Source organism: Mustelus asterias, unplaced genomic scaffold (genome assembly GCF_964213995.1).
Source record: "Mustelus asterias unplaced genomic scaffold, sMusAst1.hap1.1 HAP1_SCAFFOLD_76, whole genome shotgun sequence".
In the NCBI taxonomy this organism is placed as follows: domain Eukaryota; kingdom Metazoa; phylum Chordata; class Chondrichthyes; order Carcharhiniformes; family Triakidae; genus Mustelus; species Mustelus asterias.
The window spans coordinates 1,293,265-1,309,277 of record NW_027590135.1 but is presented as its reverse complement, the minus strand read 5'-3'; positions in this window follow the sequence as shown (position 1 = coordinate 1,309,277).

Here is a 16,013-nt window from a genome sequence, read left to right as displayed (position 1 = left end):
CATGTTGCAATTTTATTTTGTCAAATTGTTCCTGTGTTGTTCTCCAAGATTGAAAACAAAACCCTCACCTGAGATCAACCCTAACCTGAGATCAACGCTCGTTCGATTCCTCAGCATTTTGGCTCATCTTTGATGTGGCGATGCCAATGTTTGGGTGGGATGGACACAGTAAGAAGTCTCACAACACCAGGTTAAAGTTCAACAAGTTTATTTGGAATCACGAGCGCTTGGTGCGCTGCTCCTTCATCAGGTGAGTGGAGGTTGGTTCACAAACAGGGCATCGACAGGCAAAAACACAATTGCAAGGTAATTTCAATTTGGAATGTGAACAATAGTTCGAATGCGAGTCTTTACAAAGAATCAAGTCTTTAAAGGTACAGACAGTGCGACTGGAGGGAGGGATAAACATAAGTTAAAGAGGTGTGAATTGTCGTAAGTCAGGACAATTAGTAGGATTTTGCAAACCCAGAAAGTATGTTGGGGGTTATGTGTCATGTGAACTGAACCCAAGATCCTGGTTGAGGCCTTCCTCATGCATGCGGAACTTGCCTGTCAGTTTCTGCTCGGCGATTCTGCGTTGTCGTGTGTCTTGAAGGCCACCTTGCAGATAGCTGACCCGAAGATCAGAAGCTGAATGCCCTTGACAGCTGAAGTGTTCACCGACTAGAAGGTAGCTCTCCTTCCTGGTGATGCCTCTGTTGTCATGTACGCCCTGATGGTCTCGTGGTTGGGATTCGACGCTTTTACCGCCACAGCTCTGGTTTGATTCCCAGTCTCGGAAACAACTTTTCATTCCCAGAACAACAACATCGGACTCTGGCGGAGAATTTTTTTCATCACTTATTTATTTCACGACAAGCACTCTATTGTACAATATTTCAAATGTTTGCAAAGTTACCAAGAGTATATGGGAAGTCAGGCAAAACTGCGAAGTGTCCCACGTATCAGCGTCGATGTTATTGGCCTCCGTCAGTGGTAGTGCAGAGCAAGATGGTGAAATGATGAAAGTTCCGTCCTTACTCGATGGGACGAATGGTTTGATTTTGCGCTGCAGAGATTCCGTGGTTCTAGTAATCACTGCTAGTCATGAAATAAATAAGTGATAAAAAAGAATTCTCCGCCAGAGACCGATGTGATCTCATCAGTTGTTTTGGGAAGGAAAAATAACTTTCTTAACCGGGAATCGAACCCGAATTAGCATTTTTACCGTGCTTATCCTCCTGACACAAATGGGCATTTTCGCATGATCAATGGTGCTACTACAGCCGATTCGGGAAAGACAAAATCTGCCACAAGTCATGCAAATGAAACTGGCATCTTCTTTTGAGCTTCTGAAACCACATGTTTTCATGGAGGCAAACTCCTGCCTCAAGCTGGTATCCTGATTTGAATCGATTGTCATCTTGAGTTTTTCATTGGATTAGAAATATGGGAATATGGAATGTTGCTGGTCGATTCACCCCTCAAGCCTGTTGGTCCAAACTTCATCTTGTTTCCGTGAACCTCGACACATTAACTGAACGAATAATCAGTTCACCCTCAATGCGGAGGCAGAGCAAAATCATCACCAACGAAGATGGGATTCAAACCCACGTGTATAAAGCATAGTAGAGGAGCAGTTATATCGTCTTCACCACTCGGCCACCGCGTCATGCTAAAGGTAGCACCAAAGCAACTCTTGTGTTTTTCACGCCCGGAACAAAAACATATTTCTCCCGCAGGATTATGTTGTGTTTCTGCTCTCTCGTTAATCTTGTTTCACTGTTACTCTTCCATTCGATGTAAATCCACAGAAGGCTAAAAAGGAAGACAGTTCTCGTGGCGCAACGGTAGCGTTCTGACTCCAGGTTGGAAAGTTGCGTGTTCCAATCGCGTCAGGTTCACGGAACGGTTCTGCAGTTGGTCTTTAGATTTTGAGTCTTGGTAAAGTTGATCGTTTGCAAATGTTCCCAAAATTATGAATTTCTAAATTTTGATAGAAATGATATTTTAGGGATGCTTCCTGTTCACATGCTCAGTTTATATTTTTGTTTGCACAGTTTTACATCCAGACAAGGTGTCAGGGACGTGATGTGTCTATGGCTTGTAAAATTACAGCAAGATCCACATTCCCAGATATTTCTTTGGGTCGTCGAAGACGAGAACTGACTGGTGGTGATTTATCCGGAGGATAAACACCTCAGGCGAGTAGCAAGGCTAAGAAGGCGGGGCCTTCGTGAATAATCTCAACCAATACAGGAAATGATCCCGAGCTGTTGGCGCAATGAACTGTCTAGCCAACTTGGACAAATGCACAGTTCCACCCACTGTAATAGAGATCAAGTTAATGAGGCAAATTTAATGCTGAGAAATTCAGGATATGCCAGTGGGCAGCGGCCGATCCATCGACCTTTGGGTTGTGGGCCCAGCACGCTTTCGCCGCGCCACTCTGCTCCATACGTCGAAGCCCTCCTGCCTATTACCGTTGCGCGGGAGCCAAAAAAACGATTCACTGTCTCTTTTTATTTAAAAAAAAGACCCACGTGTTGGGAAGCTCACCCTCGTTGGACAATAATACGTAACATCAACCCGAATGTAGCAGACAGAGAAAGACACACAGAAAAGCAGTCAGAGACCATCAGGACACACACACAATGCAGACAGAAAAGATGCGGAGCAAACAAGCAAGATACTGAGCTGGTCAGCTGATTATTTATGAAAAGCTGTTTCCTGTTACACAAAGGTAGGCCCTGTTTTGAAATGTATTTCCTGTTGTGTAACTGTGCTCTCTGCTGCGAAACGGCTCTCTCTGTTGTGGAACTGGGACTCTGCCGCTGACAAATCCTAACTGTGGTTGTTTCAAATTCTTACCTGCTGTGTAAATGTGTTCCCGGTTGTGTAAACATCATCCGCCTTGTGCAGAAGTTTTCTCTGTTCTATAAATGTGTTACCTGTTGCGTGAAATGTTTTCAGTTGTTCTGCGAAGATGTTTTCTGTGGGAAAGCAATGGAAGGGAATTTCAAGGCCGCTGCTGTTGAAGCTAGCTTTCAATTACAGACTTATTTAGGCCGAATAGACTACTTCTGTTTCTGTTTGCTCTCCATGTTTCTATGTATTAAATCAGCGAATTTAAATTTCGCCAACTGCAGTGGTGAGATTTACTCCGTATCCCCAAAGGTCAATACGGCCTCTGGATTACCAGCCCAGTGACGTAACCTTTCATCCGTGTAAACAAAAACAGTCAATTCAGCTCATTATCAATCCTCTTCCTGAGGAGATTAGGATTTCCCCTACATAATTTCAATCAACCGATTGATTCAAATTTTGTTCGACTTTTGAACATCAATAATATATCCAGATCAAATAGACATTGTGGAATTGTTGGGAGCTAAAAATACCGACATTACTGAGAACTTAATGGGCAAAATTAAAAGGAAATACATTCTGAGAAAGAGCCTTGCAACGTTTGGAAGAAAAAGTGGATTTCAGATGATGAGCGAGAACTCAGTTCCCAGCAAATAACACAGATGCTATATAAAGTGACTGCGGCAGGACACGAACCTGCAATCTTTCGTTACCACTAAATCATTGGCAAGATGGAAGCCAGATACTTTATCCATCATACCACGTAGTCAACACCCGACAACTGCCCTGATATTAGCATACTGTCAATAAATACTGTGATTTTATATTTTTTCAGTTCTATTTTTGGTTGATCCACTGATTCCCAGATCCCCGAAAATACAAAAGAAACCTCCAGCTGCCGCACATTGTGTTTTTCAATCTTGGAAAACCCTTTGAGTCTGTGAGTTGTGAAGATTCATGCAGCGTGATGGATGGAGTATTAATGAATGACTGTAAGAGCAGGAAGGTTCAGATCGAGCTGGACCAAATTTTGGTGACGCCACATCACCACAAATCACGACAGTAAGGATTTGATTGCTCTGGAGTGGGTGCAGTGGCCATTTACCAGATCGTTTCCTGGGATGGAGAATTTGAGCGATGAAGAGATACTGGATTGTGTCAGGTTGTTTTATTTCAATCTGTGAAGGCTGAGTGGAGACCTGATTGAGGTGTATGCGATTTTTAGACTATGGGCTGAGTGAATAGGAAGTTGCTGCTGCCTCATAGCACTGGGGATCCGGGTTTGTGTCACTGTCTGTGTGGAGTCTCCACGTTCTCCCGTATTTGCGTGGATTTTCTCTTGGTGAACAAAGAACAAAGAAAATTTCTGCACAGGAACCGGCCCTTCGGCCCTCCAAGCCTGCACCGACCATGCTGCCCGACTTAACTCATCCCCCCTACCATCCCGGGGACCATATCCCTCTATTCCCATCCTATTCATGTATTTGTCAAGACGCCCCTGAAAAGTCACTGTCGCATCCACTTGCACTACCTCCCATGGCAATGAGTTCCGGGCACCCTCCACCCTGTGTGTACAAAATCTGCCTCGTACATCTCCTTTAAATCTTGCCCGTCACACCTTAAACCTGTGCCCCCTTGTAATTGATTCTTCCACCCTTGGAAAAATCTTCTGACTATCCACTCTGTCCATGCCTCTCATAATCTTGTAGACTTGTAGCAGGTCGCTCCTCAAACTCCGTCGTTCCAGTGAGAACAAATCAAGTTTCTCCAATCTCTCCTCATAGCTAATACCCTCCATACCAGGCGACATCCTGGTAAATCTTTTTTGTACCCTCTCCAAAGCCTCTACATCCTTCTGGTAGTGTGGACACCAGAATTGAACACTGTATTCCAAGTGAGGCCTAACTAAGGTTCTATAAAGCTGCAACATGACTTACCAATTTTTAAACTCAATGCCCTGGCCGATGAAGGTGAGCATGCCGTATGCCTTCTTGACTACCTTCTCCACCTGCACTGCCACTTCCAGTGACCTGTGTACCTGTGCACCCAGATACCTTTGCCTATCAATACTCTTAAGGGATCTACCATTTACTGTGTATTTCCTATCTGTATTAGACATTCCAAAATGCATCACCTCACATTTGTCCGGATGAAACTCCATCTGCCATCTCTCCGTCCAAGTCTCCAACTGATCTATGTCCTGCTGTATCCTCTGATGGTCCTCATCAATATCCACAAATCCACCAACCTCTGTGTCGTCCACAAACTTACTAATCATACCAGTTACATTTTCCTCCAACTCATTTATATAATATTGCAGCAGCATAGGTCCCAGCACTGATCCCCGGGGATCGCCCACTTGTCACAGCTCTCCATTCAGGAACTCGATGAAGTTCGTGAGACACGGCCTCCCTTTTACAAAACCATGTTGCCTCTCACGAATACGTCCATTCATTTCCATGTGGGAATATATCCAATCTCGAAGAATCCTCTCCAATAATTTCACTAGCACTGATGTAAGGCTCACCGGCCTGTAATTACCTGGATTATACTGGCTACCCTTCTTAAACAAAGGAACAACATTTGCGATTCTCCAATGATCTGGGACCTCCCCTGTCGCCAGTGCGGATACAAAGATTTCTCTCAAGGCTCCAATAATTCCCTTCCTTGCCTCTCTCAATATTCTGGAGTATATCCCATCAGGCCCACTTTGTCTACCTTAATTTTTCTCAACAATACCAATACTTCCTCCTTTTTGATCTCAACATGACTGATACTGTCTGCACGTCCTTTCCCAGACTCATCATCAACCTAGTCCTTCTCTTTGGTGAAAACTGACGCAAAGTATTCATTTAATACCTCACCCATTTCCTCTACTTCCACGCAGAGATTCCCTCCCTTGTCCTTGAGTGGGCCAACCCTCTCCCTGGCTACCCTCTTGCTCTTTACGTATGCATAAAAAACTTTGGGATTTTCCTTAATCCTGCTGGCCAACGCTTTTTCGTGACCACTTTTAGCCCATTGTTAATGATATTTTCTACATCCCTCATCATACAAGGAGCCCTGGCTGTGGTTCCCCTCCCTTTCACCGAAATTCAAATGTACCGAATCTTTGCCTGAAACTTGTCCTCCTGAAAGATCACCCATTGTTCTGTTACAGTGTTTCCTGCCAGATTTTGGCTCCATTTGACTCTGGCTCATCCCAGCTCCTCCCATTGAAGTTAGTTCTCTTCCAATTCAGATTGTTTCTTCAGATTGTTTCGTGCTAATGACAAGCTTGTGATACAATGATCACTGTTACCCAAGTGACCACCCACTGACACTTGGTTCATGTGGTCAACCTTCCTGTCAGTCTGTGAGCACAGTAAGTAGTCTCACAAAACCAGGTTAAAGTCCAACAGGTTTATACGGTAGCACGAGCATTCGGAGCGCGTTCATCAGATAGCTCGTGCTACCAAATAAACCTGTCGGACTTTAACCTGGTGTTGTGAGACTACTTAATGTGCCTACCCAGTCCAACGCCGGCAACTCCACGTCAGTCTCTGAGAGAATGTAATTAATTCTGTATCTGTCATCCATGATCTGCATACAGATTTGCTCCTCTATCTCTTTCTCACCACACCTCTCTTTTTTCCTTCTCTATCACTCCTGTTCACATTGTATTGAATCGTAATTGCCCGGTGTTCTCCATTTCTGAACCGCATTTTCATCATTGCCATTCTCATGTATTCCTGTGTGGAGTTTTGTGCTTCTAACTCACCAACCGTATTCACCACCCTCTGTGTGATTACACGCATGCTTTCTAAACCTGTCCTTGTATTCCTCTTAGATTCCATCTTCATCCACTCCGATCTTATATGGTCCTATTTCCTTCTCTGGATATTCCTCCTTTCTAATTCTATCTACTGTTGCCCATCCCCCTGCCAGTTTAATTCAAACCCTCCTCATCCACACAAGTGACCCTCCCCATGAGGACAGAGGCATTGAGTACAGAATCATGCACGTTTCGCTGAGCCTTTAGAAAGCTCTGATTGGACCACAGCTGGAGTATTGAGTCCAGTTCTGCTCAGCATCCTTGAGGAAACGTGTGAGGATCATTCAGCGGGTGCAGAGGAGATTTGCCAGAATGGTTTCAGCAATGAGGGCTTTTAACCACAAGGTTGGGTTGGAGAAGCTGGGGTTGACCTTTTTGGAGCACAGCAGATTGACGGGGAGATCTGATAGAGGTTGACAGGATTATGGCAGGTGTGGATCAGGTCGACAAAGAAAAGCTGTTCCCATTCTCTGATAGTACAAGGACGAGGGCGCACAAGTTGACGGTTTTGGGAAGACACAGAGAAGGCACGTGTGGAAATACTTTTCATGCAGTGAGTAACAACCTGGAAGTTGGTGCCTCTGAGTGTAGAAGCAGAGACGTTGAAAATTTTCAAAGAGGAATTGCGATTGACATTTGAGGGAAGTAAGCGTACAGGGCTATGGGGATAGTGCAGGGGAATGGGACTGACTGGATTGTTGCACGGAGAGCCACCATGGACTGGATGTGTTTCCTGAGATACATTTGCAATACCACAATCAGTCAGAGGTGGAGAGACAGACATTGTTTCCATGTCACTCCAACTCAGTACCACTGACAGGTAGATACATAAATCTCCGTCCAAATTTTCACCCACGATCAGGTTGTCAGTGTGTCAGTCCTGCAATGTTGCAGCATTAGCTGCAATTAAATTAAATACCAAATAAGACTGAATAATAGTATAACCCGAGACACAAATGTGATTATTAAAATAAGAATACAAATAAATTTGATGAGTACAGCCAGAGATACAGATTACATACCCAACCTAATGCCTCATACAGTGTATGGCAGATATTATATTCTAACAGTGAAAACTAAGCTCAACATCCAAGTATAAAGTTGTTACAACCAGAGTGAATCATGAAAGCATCAATTTGATTAATAAAAATTGAATAACACTTTCTTTCACTTTGCAACGATTGTGAGATGAAAAGATACATGGTCCTTCCCAATTGTGTTCAAATAGAAAGTGATTTAATACTAGGCCAAATTCTCAATCATTTCATTAAAACCCACATTAGTGGTTTGTTTCTGTCCTGAAATTTCAATATGGAATGAACTCAGATTGTTAAACAGTCCCAGAGCCTGAGGTTCTGTAATGTATACCACACTGTTCGAGTAGCAGAACTGACAGATCGAGAACCATTCTCGAGCACATGTCCATTACCAGACACTGACAGATACAGACTGTTACTGAACTCATTGACAGCAACTGAACTCATCCTCAATGACACTAATCAATCTGAAACACAGATATGGAACCACTCACAAAGTCAGAAATCATCACAAATCCACATATACTGATGAATGTGCCCACACACTACACACTCCATATTAAAGAATGAGAGTTACAGACCCACATTTTCATACAGGTTTTCCACTTTCCCAGGGAGGATCACTGAACTATAATAAAATAATGCCATACTCATACCCAGCATCAGATCCTGGCAGACACAGAATGAATTCCACATTCACATAGAGCACCAGAATCTGGTATGTGTATTCAACATAGTCAAGAACACAGAGACACACTTCTTACACCACTGAAAGAGGATTTTTGGCCTGTCAAGTCCTGGCTGTCCAAGCGAGTAACACACCTAGTGCCACTCTCCCCACATCTCTGCACATTCTTCCATTTCAGGCAATGATCCGATTCTTTCTTGAATGCCTCGATTTGAAGCAACCTCTCGCAAACTGTTTGGACCCACATCTCAGATCATAATCACTCGCTGAATCAAAACGTTTCCCATCATGTATCCATTCCTTCTTTTCCCAATTCCCTTCAATCTGTTCTCTCTGCTTCTCAATCCTTCCAGCAATGGGAACAGTTTTTCTCTGTCTATCCTGTCCAGACTCCTCGTGATTCTGAATACTGTTATCAAATCTCCTCTCAATCTCGTCTGCTCCAAGGAAAGTGGTCCCAACTTCCCCAGTTTATCTCAATAACTAAAGTTTCTCATCCTTTTCAATGTGATTCACTTACACATGCTTGAGGCTACGTATATTTATATACAAGGTCCGAACAATTGATCCCAATCTCACGCACAGCACCACCGACTGACAGAATTAATCCTACTCTCACAAACAGCGCTGAAGATAAACAGATAGAGAATTGGTGTCAAAGATGCTCAGATTTTGAGAATGATTCCCACATTCCCATTCATTGCGATAAGCTGACGGATACATGTTGAATTCCAATATCAAATTGAGCAGAGAGCACACTCGGTGCCCCAGACTGAAAGGGGGTTTTAGTTCAGATGGGCAGCATGGTCGGTGCAGGCTTGGAGGGCCGAAGGGCCTGTTCTGATGCTGTAATTTTATTTGTTCTCTGATAGCCAAAGAATACACAGTGATTTGCACTGCCAGAGACTGACAATTAGAGGATGGTTCCCACAGAGAGTTGCAGAGATTGATAGGTAAAGAATAAACCCAGCCCCCTCATGGAGTGGCCGAGAAGGACAGTTAAAACATTAATCCCAAACTGGCATAGCATCCCAGGGAGAGAATGAATCCCGCACTCACTCTCAGCCCCCACTAACTTGCAAACACACAATGAGTCTCCAACACAACCAGAGGCAGAATGACTCCATCAGCCACATAGTGCCCGAGACTGTTAGATACAGAATGATCGTCACCTTCACACACTAACAGAGAGTGAGTAAATCCCACACTCTCACGATATCAGCGAGTAGTAAATCCCACACACACACTGTACCAAAGTGTCAGGGACCCAGGTTCAATTCCACCTTCGGTGATTGTGTGGTGTTTCCACGTCCTCCCCGTGTTTGCATTTCGGTGGATTGACCATGCTAAATTGCCCCTTGGTGTCCCAAATATATTGGTTAGCGGTATTAGCAGGATAAATATGTGGGGTTACCAGGATAGGTTCTGGGTGAGATGCTGTGTCAGAGAATCGGTGCAGACTCGATGGGCCAAATGGCCTCTATCTGCATGGTAAGGATTATCTGACAGTTAAGGCTGAAACAGACAAACTTTGGTTTCTCAGAGAATCAAGGAATAAAATGGAGGTGAAACCGAAGATCTGAAACTCTACAAGCAGTTGGTACGCCCACATCTGGAGTCTGCACCCACAGTTTGGAATCCACACTCCAAAGAAAAATACAGATCATGGAGAGAGTGCGAAGATGTGTTACCAGGAAAATGGAAGGCATGCAGGACTACTTTATGAGGGATTTAAGAGTTATTGGATTGCAATCTTTAGAGAAGGCTGATTCATGGTTCAGTTCAAGTTTATAAATTGATATATTTTAATTTGACATGGAAGTATTCTATGACAGGTCTGACACTGGGAAGTTCTGAAGAACAAAGGGACCTTCGCGTGTTTGTCCATAGATCTCTGCAGACGGAAAGGCAGGTTAAGAGGATGGTGGAAAAGGCATATGGCACACTCGCCTTTATCAATCGGGGTATAGATTGCAATACAGAGGGGTCAGGATGGAGTTGTATAGAGCTTTGGTGAGGCCACAGCTGGAATACTGTGTGCAGTTCTGGTCGCCACATTATAGGAAGGACGTGAACGCACTGCAGGATGTGCACAGGAGATTTACCAGGATGCTGCCTGGGGTGGAACATTTAATTCATGAAGACATCTTGGATAGGCTTGGCTTGTTTTCGTTGGAGCCTAGAAGACTGAGGGCGACCTGATTGATGTGATCAAGATTATGAGGGGCATGGACAGGGTGAATAAGAAGCAGCTAGCCCCCTTAGTTGAAGGTTCAGCTACGAGGGGACAAAAGTTAAAAGTGGGTGGTGCGACGTTTAGGGGGGATTTGAGGAAAAACGATTTTACTCAGAGGAGGTGACGGTCAGGAATGTGCTGCCTGGGAAAGTGGTAGAGGACGGGTGCCTCATATCCTTTAGAAGGTACTTGGATGAGTTCTTGGCACACCATAACATTCAATGCTATGGGCCGAGTGCTGGCAAGTGGGATTAGGTGTGCAGGCCAGGGCATTTCGTGCATCGGCCTCTTCTACACTGTCGTATTCTGTGATTCTATGATACATGGCCTTACTACACAAGCTTGAAAAGTTAATTATCCATAGATAAAGTATTTTGTGTGGGCGTCAGTCTAAACTACAGAAAATTGATTCACAGTTAATTGTCACAGTTTTTTTTCCCCGCATAGAATTGTTGATATGCTTTTCCTGATTTTTTTGTGAATGCTGAAAAGTGTCGTGACTTTTAGAACACTTGTCAGAAACATAGAGTGTTTTCTATCTATGTATTGTCTGATGTTGTTGTTGCTGTTCTTGTTTTTAATACTGTCACTGTGTTTTTCACTGTCTGGCAATAAATAAACAAAATAACTCTTGCTCGAATTGAATGGTGGAACAGAGTCAATGTGCCATGTGGTCAATGTCTGTTCTTAATTGCTGTGTTCTTGTTACTGGAAGAGACGGATCCGTGGATACTGAGGGAAATAAGGGTGGAAATTGCAGAGGCAATGGGTAAATTTTTTCTCACCCAGCTAGTTATATGAATGGTGCCGGAGGACTGAAGAACTGCAAATGGAAAACACACCACTTCAGAAAAGGTTGTAAGAATCAATCCTATCAGTTCAACATCAGGAAAAGCCCTACGTAATTACGAAAGGTGAATCATATTTAATGAAATTGCTCGATATTTTAATGAGGGCAATGGAAAAGGCGAGGGTTCAAATCCCATTCCTGACATTGTTTGGGAGAGGCAGTGGCATCGTGGACAAGTAATCCAGAGATCCTGGGTAATGGGGACTTGGGTTCAAAAGGGCGGTTGGTGAAATTTTAATTCAAGACAAATCTGGAATTAATTCTCGATTTGTCATAAAACCCCATGTGGTTTACTAATGCCCTTTAGGGAAGGAAATCTGCTGGGCAGGAGGAGTGTATTTGAATCAGCAAGTCCAGAGGTAACAAAAGCATGGATGAGGGTTTCAGGTACAGGTGAGTTCAGGCATTATCAACAACGTGTGAAGTTACACAGCTGGAAATAGGTGATGTTTGTGCTGAAACAGATATGTGGTCAGAATCTAAATTCCGAGTGTAATGATGTGCCAGGGACCAGGGAGTGAGATGGAATCATTGACTGGGAATGGAATTTGTGGTGGGAGCTTTGGTCTTCCAGATATTTAATGGGGAATTCTCCGCTTATCTAGTACAGGATGTCGGATAAACAGTCTAATAATTTATTAAGAGGGATTGGTTCTGAGTGGTGATGGTGAGCATGAACTGGGTGTTGTCGGCATACATGTGAAAACGAGCACTGTTCTTCAGAAAGTGTCACTGAGGGGTAAGGTGTAGAAAAAAGAGGGAGCCAAGGATAGATCCTTGGGGGATTCGGAAGGTAACAACACAGGAGGGAAAAGATAAACCATTGCTGGTGATATTGTGCTTCTGACGAGAAAGATAAGAATAGGACGAGGCGAGTGCAGTCTTACCAAGCTGGGCAACCCTCGTCATCCCTCTCCACCTGTCCACACCTTTGACATAGTTGGCTGCACCATCATGCTCCAATATATTTCCACTGTCAGGTCACTGTTCACAGCAGATGAAGATGTTAATGTACCTGACAACCTGAGGAAACGAATGAAGAAGGAACGGCTGTGCCTCAGTGAGCGAGTGTAGAGAAGGGTGGAGTTCAGAATCATCATCATCTCGGGTGAGATCAGGCCATTCTGCCCAGTCTGGAACACCCAGGCTGACTGTAAGAGAGAGAGAGGCTGTAATTAGAACCAAACAGTGAGAGAGATCCATTCAGAGAAACCAAGCTTCACCCCCAAAGCACAGGACAGGAATATCCCAGTTTCTCTCCTTGGCCTCTGCAATGTGAAATGTTCTAACCCGGTGTGGCACTGAGACCCACACACATAGCACAGGAAGATCCCAGTCTCTGTGCTGATTGGTCTGACTCTACGAGGTTTGCAGCGCCGCCACTGCCTAGACTGGGCAACTGCAGCGTGACATGTTTACACAGGAAGCTGCCATTGGAAACACTCAGCTGCGGTTTTGCAGCCAGGCGGAACGGGATCTCCGCTGCCAAAACCCTTCGCGCATCTGGAGTTCCACTGCTGGCTCAGGATCCAAACATTGTCGCCAGGTGCCTGATGGGCCCAGAGTAATCCCCGTCCTCTGTCCAATCACAGAAGCCGACCTGTCACCGACAGCGAACGAAACGAATCAGAAATTGATTCTTGTAAACGCTTTTGCGCTGATTGATCCTGATCATCCAATCGGTGAGCTCAGTCTGTCTGAAATGTGCGCGAACAATGGAAATGACGCTTCATAACGGCCGGGAGCAGAGCGACCTACTCCGCTCAACACCCGCCCACAGTACGATTGACATCGATTTGAGCCAATTGAAGAACGCCGCTGTAACACACAAACCAATCGGATTGCGGCGCTGTTGTTCGACTCCAGCAGCGTCTCTCCCAAACCAGCGTCATGCGTCATGCCGGGATCTGCATGTTGCGATCTGTGGCCGAAGCCTCTGAGAAATCAGACAGCTGGAGACGGGTAAATAATTCTGAAAGCGGAACCGTTATGAGAATTACCGTTGGACAACCATAATTCTCTTTTGGCTGTAAAAGCAACAACAGGATTGGTGAAAGTCAGAGCGTGAGCGAAGTCGAACTTGGGGGAAAGAAGAGAGGAAATAAATGGAGGAAACGCGATAGAAATGGAAGAGGAGGAAAGCATGATCGAGGCAGTGAGGTTTAGAGAAGGAATTCTGGAGCTGAGTCCCAAAAAAACTGGAAGCACGGCCATCACTGATGGAGTGAATCGAATCAGGGATGCTCAGAAGGCCAAACCTGGAGGAGTTCAGATATCTCAGTGGGGTGTTGGGCTGGAAATGAGAAAAAGGTTGAAAGAACTGAGGCAGTTGAGGGACTTGGAAACACGGGTAAGAATTTTAAAATGCAGGCATTGCTTAACCACGAGTCAGTGTTTGTCAGTGAGCACAGAGTGAATGGGTTAACGGTATTTGGAGTGAAATCTAATCTGTGAAAACGGAGGAGATAGTCATCCACTTCAGCAAGCAGAGTGGAGGACATGCCTCCGTCTACATCAACTGTGATGAAGTGGAAATGGTCGAGTGCTTCAAATTTCTAGGTGTTCAGGTCAGCACCAACCTGTCCTGCTCACTACATGCTGATGCTATTGCTCAGAAAGCCCACCAACACCTCTACTTTATCAGAATTCTTCGGAAATTTCGCATGTCCGCTGCGACTCTCACCAGTTTTTTCCTGTGCACCATAGAAAACACCCTTCCTGGATGCATCTCAGTTGCTATGGCTTCTGCTCTGACGAAGATCACAAAAAACAACGAAGGGTTGCGAACGTAGGCCAGTGCATCACGTAAAATAGCCTCCCATCCATTAATTCCATCCACAGTTCCTCAGCAAATCGGCCAGCATCACCACACACACCGACATACAATCTTCCACGTTTTTCATTTCGGAAAAAGGTACTAACTAAACTTACCAGCTGACTTCACAGCAACATGGGATTTAGAGTTGAATTTGCCTACTTCTGCTCCTTCAAGCCTGCTGTTCCATTGCGGCAGATCATGACAGACCTCTCCCTGGGCTCAAGAGTAGCGTTTTCCCTGCTGTCATCGGGCTTTTGAGTGGACATAACGTTTATTAGCTTGATCTTTCCCTGTACCCTAGCTATGACTGTAACAGTATATTCTGCACCCTCCCCTTTCCTTCTCCCCTATGTACTCTATGAATGGTATACTTTATCTGTATAGCGTGCAAGAAACAATACTTTTCACTGTATCTCAATACATGAGACAATAATAAATCAAATCAAATCAAATGGTCAAAACTCACCGAGTGCAACGGAAACAGACAGGGAATAAAGAGCAGAGAACGGGATATAAATTATAAATTAGGAACTGAGTGACACCAAGCTTCAGTGTGAGAGCCTGTAGACTTCAGGTGGGGAGGATAGAGTTCAGTAGTTATTAGATGCAGAGAGAGAACAAGGAAAGATTGCTATGCATTCCAACAGAGTGAGGATATAGGAGAGGCAAACTGTCAGACGGTGTATTGGGGCTGTAGGAGGGACAAGAGAGGGATAGGCTATAGGATTCCGAGGGTGTTTGACAGGGTCGATGCAGAGAGTTTGTTTCTCCATATGGAAGAGTCGAGGACCAGATGGCATAATCTCACATAAAGGCGCTGCCCAGTTAAAAAATAGGCATTTAGCAATTGCTTCTCTCAGACATTTGCGAACCTTTTGAATTTTTTACCACAGGAAGCTGTAGAGGCTGGGTCAGTAAGCATGCTTAAAGCTGAGGGTAGACAGATATTTTGATCATGTCGGATCTATCATGATCTCACGAAGGTGGAGCAGATTCGGCGGGCTGAACAGTCATCTGTTCCCAAGTCTTCTGGTTTTATGAAATCATTTTTTCTTCATTTATTGGCTGATCTGCCGATTCTGGAAAAATAGAATCTGCCACGAGGGCCGCAAATGAAGCTGGCGTCTGCTTTGAAGCTTCTGAAACCACATGTTTTCATGGTGGCAAACTCCTGCCCAAAGCTGGTGTCCTGATTTGAATCGATCATCAGCTCGAATTTCTCCTGCGGTTAGGAATATGAAAACATGGAATAGTGCTGGACTCCTCACCATCCAAATCCGACTCGAAATTTCATTCGTGAATTCCAAAGCAAATCATTGGTTCGCCCTCAATAAGGGAACGTCTCACTGACAAGGATGAGATTCAAGGGGACTCGTGCAGAGCACAATGGACCAGTAGTCCATTGCCTTAACCACTCAGCCACCTCATCAGGAAATGCTTTACCAAAACAGCTGTTAACACCCTTCAAAAATCTGAAAGAAGGTTGGCTTTCACACAGGTCCTGACTCCGCAGCCAGATGTGAAATGTTGGAAATGTAGTTTCTGTCAGTAAATTCCATTTCCATCACAGCAGCTCTGGGGTTGTTATGAATGAACTGATGTGAAGCACTTCAACATCACGTCCAACTTGTTTCCACACATTGCAAATAAAACACCGCGGAAAGACTGAAAGATACAATCGTTTGATGTAAAGGCAATTAATTTTGAATATAACCAATAATTTGGT